The 8,157-nt window shown below is 36.0% G+C and overlaps 1 long non-coding RNA gene across 1 annotated transcript in view; it reads right to left on the bottom strand.

Annotated features, from left to right (window-relative positions):
- The window catches only part of LOC106942748 (uncharacterized), an 11,688-nt gene extending 4,746 nt beyond the window's left edge, over positions 1-6,942 (bottom strand). Inside the window, exons 1-2 of the long non-coding RNA XR_001423711.1 lie at positions 6,768-6,942; positions 6,101-6,337 (exon numbers count right to left, since the gene is read on the bottom strand). This is a non-coding gene — a long non-coding RNA (uncharacterized LOC106942748). The remainder of the gene's footprint in view (positions 1-6,100; positions 6,338-6,767) is intronic.
- Between the last annotated feature and the right edge of the window lie 1,215 nt (positions 6,943-8,157).

The following is an 8,157-nucleotide window of genomic DNA, read 5'->3' as shown; positions in this document are numbered from 1 at the left end:
GGTTTTTTTGGGGGGATTTCCCTCCCCTTTTTTTTTTTTTTTTTTTTTTTTTTTTTTTTTGCTAAATAATTTAAACTCTGTCATTTTGTTGAAAGAGACTCTGAACAGAAATGTTTTTGTTAAAGGCACAGATTCACAGTTGGCTGTAAGTTTGTACTTTCAGTAAAACAAATATGTTCTGATATAATGAACTCAAATCAATCTCTAGCTCTATGTTTAGAATCATAATACTTAAGTTAATTGATTTTTTTTTTTTTTTTTTTTTTTACCTGAGCTGTGGATCTCTGCAACCCTTTAACCGTTACCATGGCCACTTAAGTTACATCTGATTCAAATCTTCCTCAGTCTGTCTCTATAAGTGGAAGGTCCTTGCCCTTGTGTGTCTGATTTTGTGTAAAAAACAAGCTTGCAATGTTCAACCCAACCCTACTTTAAAGTTCTTCACAACTGTAATCCTTATGTGCATTTGAATGACTGGTTGCACTAGAGCTTATGTAGGGATAGCATTTATTTTGGGATAACAGAAAAAAGGGCAATTACAAATGCATTAGTCTTCCCAGATCTTTATTTGTAAAAGAAAATTTGGTTATTATTTTCCTTCCTTGTCTCAGTTTTGCACTGGTTTCTGTTCTATCACATGAAATCCTTTTTAAAATATGGAAGTATGGCATTTAAACGTGACATGTTCTAAGGTGCAGTGGATATGCATATTTCAAAGGCACTGAATCATTCAATAATGCCATATAGAGTCCATATTTTAGGCAGATTTAGTTGTATTTGTCTTATAATATGTAAAAAAAACAGGGTCTTACAGTACAAGAAAAAATGACTGTCTTTCTGTTCAAATGCTCTACACGTGTGCACTGAACATATCAACATTAGCAGCAGGGTTCTGTGGTCTATTTAATTTTTCAACAACAATGATCCTGCGAGGGATGAAATATATCATGCTTTTGGATGGCAAACAACATCCACCCTTCATCATCTTTCATTGTTTGAGTTATTGAAACACCATTTGTCATGACATGCAATAAAAAAAAAAGCTCAGTGGTTATTTGCAAGTGTGCCGAGGCGAGGCAAATAGATCTAACAGAAGCTATTAAAAGAAATGAGGAAGAAAAAACTGCAAGTAAAGGCTGAAAGGATAAAAAAAAAAAAAAAAACAATGCATCATGGTACATGCCAACATATTGACTTAAAACACTGAAGTGAACTTTTGCAAGCTTTAGGATGATTAAAATCATGTATGTTCAGGAAACTACAGAATTGCGAAATGAAGCTAGAAGACATTTAACACTCATTGAAATAAAACCTCACTGCTTGAAATTTGCTATCTACACACCATTATTATCTTATCAGCCACTAATTGAAAAATGTAATGGCACTTTTAACTGGAGAAGTAAGACAAAAAAGCGATTTGGGTGGAGTACATATAGATAATTGAGGCAACTCTGATAGTCGTCTTGCAATTGGAAGGCTGCTTTACTTCCACGCAAGGCGCTTAACTCCAATATATTTGTGAATGCATCTGTTGTGCAAAGTGATTTGACTGGTCATTATGACTGGAAAGGTGCTATATAAATTCTGTCAATTTACCATAATAATTAGACATAATAATAATTAGGCATAATAAAAATAACTTTCAGATTTTAGTCTAATTTCCATGATAAAATTATGAGCCAGTTAAGCTAAGATATGCTAAATGTTCTCCTAATTGCCTCGAACAGTTTACAATTGATGGATTGTGTACAGACAATTGTGTTCATTTTTTAGAGACAACATTTTCGCTTAAAGCGTGACTTTGTTAGGATTTGTAGGTACATTCCAGTATAGAGGTTGTTGTGTGTCTGGGTTGTTGTGTTTTAGTTCTGTTCTCCTACACAATACTGTGTATGAGCACCAGAAAACAAAAATCCTGCTGTCCATTATGAATTGAGAAACTGATCTAGCTGGAAAAAAAATATAATCTCTTCAATAAAACATGTAACGCTCAGCGTGAGATCAAAGCAAATCATATCTACCATCAGCTGACAGCAGAAACCTAATTTAACAATCAGAGTTATGATTATTAATCTTTCTAGTAAGGCTGTAAGTTGTTCTCCATATGATCAAATGTGCAAGTAGGTCCACAGGGGGTTCATAGGACCTTATTTTTCTTTAATAAATACTGCACTGAAACTGTGCTTTCAGTGCACCTTGCTGCTTAAGTTATTGCCAAGAATGTGCTAATCGAGTCGCTCTCAGTGAAGAAACATGTAGCCAGTGGTAATGGTCTGAACCAGCAAGGTGTTCTGAAAACGGCTCAAGGCAAAGCTGGAAATGTCTCAAACAGTGATGTGCTCGTGAATGCAGCTAAGTTTTGGAAATAACACAGAAAAACAGACAAGTTGAGAGCGGTACAAAAATAAAGAATTCGCAGAATGGAGGCAGTGTTTGACGTAACCTCCAAATTGTTTACACGAGACAGTTTGTCAGATCATAAATGGAAATTGAATTAAAAATGATCATCGGAAGTCTGTTGATGTGCTCTTTTTTGTCATGTTTATCAAGAAACATTAAATAAGGCTAACAGACAAAATGGCAATAACTGAGCCGTGAAGTATTATATTAGAGGTTACATCATGTGCTCCTAACGGATTATAGCAACTGTGGTTCATTTCTAGGGCATGACACATTCTCCTCAGGCTACTGGAGGGTCTTCATTTGACTGATTCACTGTTGATCCAGTCACATCAATTCACATGCACTTTTGTTTCCTGGACCAAACAATCTAAATACAAACACAGAGGCAAAAATGCCACCATCAGATACATGTATAAATGTCAAGAATTAGGTTGATGTGCTTTGAACACTCAATGATGCTTACACCGAGTCAGCTCACTCTTCGATGTCTCAGATTCTGTTAGGTCACATAGAAATCTTGCACAATTGTTAAACAGCATTGCTTTAAGCCACTGTCAGATTTTTATTAACTCATCATTCCTATGACATACACAGAGGACATTGTCTCATGTAGAAAGGAAACACAGGTCTTTTGAAAACAGCTAGCAATAATAAAATCACCTCAGTGGTTTTGCAACAATTCATGTTTGCAGAATTATCACAGAACTTTGTTTTATTTATTTATTTTTTTTATTAAAACTGACCTATCTACCTACAAGAGAAATATTGACAAATCTTCTTTTTCAGAGTTTCATGTCTTTAAAGGGCAAATCTCAAGTCAGGTCATTTATTCCAATTCAGGATCAAGTTTCAAGTCTTTAACTAAAAACCTTTTCCCAATAAATCCAAAATGTTTAGTGCACCTTCTACCCTGCATCCTGCAAGTTACAAATCTACACCTATAATGTTTGTCTTTATTCCAAAATCACCATAAGAATGTTGGATAATTGTATTTCAGCCTTTAGATATTTATCATCAGTTATCTTATAATCATTTAACATTTAATTCACCATCAAAAAATGTGCTAAAAGTTGATTTACATTATTTTGAAAATATATCATATTTACTATATAGTTAAATATGTAATGGCTAACTAGGTGGAAGCCTCAGATGTCTAAATCTACCACATCCCTGGTTCATACAAAGAATAAACACAATGAGCATGTCTGGCCATCTTACCATTGCAAGCAGAGGTGCTATTTGCCTCAGAGATAAAATGTATATTGGTGTGAAATGTGCAAATTAACAGCAGCAAAAGTCATGATGAGGAGGCTGAAGCTAGTGTCAGAAAGTCATTATCCACAGGGAAACTAGTGAGGAAGAAGCTATTAGTAAAAAAAAGCTACATAAAAACACTAATTACGTTTTGCACTCTGGGATTCAGCCTAAACTTTTGAAGATATGTGTTGTGGTCTGATGAAACTAAAATGGTAGAGTTGGGCTGTAATGAAGACTGTTAAATTTGAACGAAAACGAGACACTTGAGATTGCCATCCCAACTGGGAAGTAGAAAGATAACGGCCTTATGTTTTGGATATTGTTGCACCAATTACGGTTTTCTGGACAATCTTTAAATAAATAAATGCATTTATCTCATGTATTATTCTGGCAATTAGTAAATACAAATTGTTTTGGTAACCCTGGGTTGTATATTGTAGTGTGCTCTGAATTTAAAACATCATCTTTCAGCTTTATATTAGTTCTAATATCTAATGTAAAATTTGTCCTAATACCAAGTGTCATGTTTATGGAGTTTTTCAGCCAATCCAAAACCACACATACAAATGCATGCTTCTGGCAGAACATAGTATAGCAACCTGCACATGCACCCATCTTTGACATGCTATAGTCTAATATAATTCCTGAATAAATAAATGTCTGAAAGTCAATTTTGGTGCTGTTTCACATCTAAGGTTATGGTTCTGCACAAGAGCTTTGATTCAACAAAAAGAAAGATTTACAAGTGAAGTAAGGCTGACTGTAAAACCAGTTTGAGATATACAGAAGCCACATAGAAACATGGACTACATGATTGGCAACAACTCTGAACTCGACCAAGCATAGTATTAACCCGTTTTCATGACAGCTTGCTGGAAGGAGGAGATCCCCACAGCTGTAATCTCCGTGATGTCATAGAGGTATAGCAACATGAGCAGAGCAATGTTCAAATTCTTTGCCTGAAGCTCTCCACAGACTGCGTCATGGAGGACAGGCGTGTGAAAGTCTTGTTGGCTGAGAACAGGACGATATCTTGAACAAAGAAGTCCTTGGATCCAAAGTAAAATGTGGTCTGCTGTCTGCTGTATAATCAACGACTGTAACCCAACCGAAAATGAGACTAGGAGTCTGAAACTGGCTGGCTCAGCTCATGCAGAAAGAATCTGATCATAGATACAGGCAATTCTGTCTCCGTTATCCCAGCTGCTAATGCTCACATCCTTTCTGAAACTGGGAAAATAGAGCACATCATCTCCATTCTAAAAGTGCTTAGACTGGCTCCCTGTAGCTCAAAGAGTATATGTTAAAATACTTTAGTTGATTTAGAAATCACTGAAATAATTGACACTAAAATACATTATAAACCTGGTGTCATTGTGTCAGCCTTCCAGACCACTCAGTTCTTCCGGTTCAAGTCTGATCTGCATTCCCAGAATCAGAACCAAACAGGGAGAATCAGCATGTTCCTCTAATCTGAAATAAACTTCCAGAAAAATGCTGAAACAATGAGTTCATTTTAAATCAAAGCTCAAATAATTTACTAAGAGTTGATTACTAGTGAGTAGAACATCAATTAATTTAGTCTTTATGGAAATATTTTATGGTGATGATTTTGATGATGGCATTTGAGAAAATTGAATATGTGTTCCTTGCTTCTTGTTTTATCTTTTCATAATTTAAATCACCTTCAATTTACTTGTTTCTGAAATGTGTTATACAGATAAACTTCTCTTGCCTAAGAAGTGATCCACCATTAGTCCTGATGTTGTTACTACGCAGCTCACTGTGTTCGTACCGCGGTCGGTCAGAGCACACCACCTACACTCACGTATGTATTATATGTATTAGTGGCGCTTAAATATGGGACTTAGATGAGTTGGCAGCAGCCTCAATTTTCCCCTATAGTAGTTTAATAGTTTGTTTTTCTTTTCTTCATTTTTTTTTTTTTTTTTTTTTCTTAGTAGTTAAACTGAATCTTACTAGCATAGTTAGAGTATCTGGACAAAAGTATTTTAACTGAATCTTGAAGTATTTTGTTATTAAAATATTTTCTTTTAGATAAATGTTTTTATTCTGTATCTCACAAGGCAGACAACCTTACACAGTAACTGACAGCAACAGAGCTGTTTGACTATTACTTCAGTATAATCAGGCAGTGCCTTAATTTAGTAGTTTAGATTAAAATGACAAACTTTCATAATTGTCTTAGCTCCTCATCAATAATAATTTGTAGCCAAACCAACATGTTGCTGCACAACACCAGATATATCTCTAATTTATATTTTCATCAAGAGAAGAGCCAAAGTAAATACATCACAGCTAATTTCTCCTATCAACCAATCATTTCTATCCTTTTCACCTCTTTTGACAATTGATTGCATTCTTTTCCCCAGAGAAAGCACCACCATCAATCAGGGAGAGACAGGAGAATAACACTGACCTGATGCCTCAAAGTCTTGGTTGGCCATGTTCCATGAATCTCTGATTTGCAGTAAACTGCCTTCCATAGCCCTCAGATCAACCTCAGGGCAATTACATTGCGGATAGTCGACAGCACACTGGCACCAACAGTCGTTGTCCCGGCACACAAACTGGCCCTCTTCATTACAGCCAATATAACTTAGAGCAGCCTGCACAAACCTGGCTCTCAGATATTCTGGCAGTATGGCCTGGAGGCCTGAAGCAATAAAAGAAACAGGACAAACATATAGATGAATAAAACAAGAACTGCACAAATGTCCTTTAAGCACTGTAGTATAAGTATACTGTAGATCACTTCTGTGTGCAACATCTGTAGAGTAATTGATTTAAGACTGATTGTGACTTTCTTATTTACAATGCACATGCTTGGCAACAAAAACATTTATGCAAAGATTCACTCAATTTTATTTTTACTCCACAGTTACTCTACTTCCGTTCCGGATTTTTGCTGGTTGGGATTTACCTCAAAACTTTGCAAGCATGCACTGGGGAAAAAAAAAAAAGAAAGAGTGATTGAAGCTAAATTTGTTCTGACACTCTCGCGCTGTAGTTATAAACTTGCCAGGGAACAGACACTGTGACAATTCCTTCAGAAATTGGGGGGAGTTCAATTATGGATGGCCAACCTTGCAAATGAATCTTGTTTTCAGGGCTCTGAACCAAAACAGAGCTGACAGAGTCGAGGTTGTCATAGTTACTGCATCCAAGTGGGCCCGTCCTTGTTTCGGTCACCTAAAAGAAGCAAAGCAGAGCCAGATGATAATTCATACTGAGAAAGAAATTCACTAATGGCAAACAAAGAGAAATAAACATGAAAACAATTATGAAAAGGAATGCGGAATCTGATTTCAATATAAACAACAAAATTGTCTCTTCAGAAAATTAAACTATATTACAAGCTGTTTAGACTTTCCCTAGAGGAAGTTGTTTTTGAATAGTGACTTTATGATTTACTAAGCTTGAAATTATGTTGAGGCAAATATTTCTGGTGTGTATCATGATGAGATAATTTGAGTCATCTCTAAAATTCGTCTCTATTTTTATTTTTTATTTTTTTTTACACTACAATACACACTGTCACTTTTAATGTGCTAAAATCCACTGCATGCAAGAGGCAAGCATGTCCTATTCAGTTTTACATCCACCTCAGGATTTGTGTATTGAAAAGAAGCAGATGTCTGTGTGATATTTGCAATATTGTTACTGGACTATTGTTGATAGTTGATGCAAGGACTGACAAAACAATAATTAGACGAACACGACAACCAATCTGAAATGTGTTCAATTAATTCAGATAATAATAGTTATTCTTAGATTAAATCTATTTCCTTTTATGCATGGATTAAATAAAAAGTAGGTCAATGTGGAAGGCAAAGACAGCAAGAAAGGTAGAACAAAAGAAAAGAAGGAAAGAAAGAAACGGCAACAATTTATTCCAAGTTTAATGTCATAGCCATAAAACTGGTATTGCCAAGGTAAATTGAATAGCAAGAAGGCAAAGTACATAGCACAGAATCAGGGGTGCAAGATTTTCATTTGAAAAATTGGACAAGTCTGTGAGCGTCCACTGGCATGCTTGAAGAAGGAGCTGGAAAACAAGCATGAAGGACAGAGCATCTGGTCCTGCCCAGCGGCAAGTGGCTGACGTTATGGTTGTACTCAGGTTAAATGAAATTCTCTCCCTCTCTCTTGTATTAGATGTGCACCCGCTCCAGTCTGCAAGTCCTTTCGCATCTGTGAAGCGTGGGTGTGGCTTCTAATGTCCCCTACTTTCATATAGTTCATGTGTCAGGACAAGGTAAGACGCTTTAGCTGTGTGTTAACGGTCTCGTTTATTTTTTTATGGTCATACTTAAAGTGTAACTAACCTTTTGGGTAAGCAGACACCTCCCCTAACAAACATAGAAAAAAATCCACCACAGTGGGTGGAGCCACAAGCCAGGTTAGGGCACGACTAAGGGTTCATTTAAAATAACGGCATACACCTTTAAATATACTAACGTCAATACTGGGTTT

Source organism: Poecilia latipinna, unplaced genomic scaffold (genome assembly GCF_001443285.1).
Source record: "Poecilia latipinna isolate Pla-1442-1.1 unplaced genomic scaffold, P_latipinna-1.0 Scaffold4517, whole genome shotgun sequence".
Lineage (NCBI taxonomy): Eukaryota > Metazoa > Chordata > Actinopteri > Cyprinodontiformes > Poeciliidae > Poecilia > Poecilia latipinna.
The sequence above is the reverse complement of the archived record's forward strand: the minus strand, read 5'-3'. Positions and strand labels throughout refer to the sequence as shown.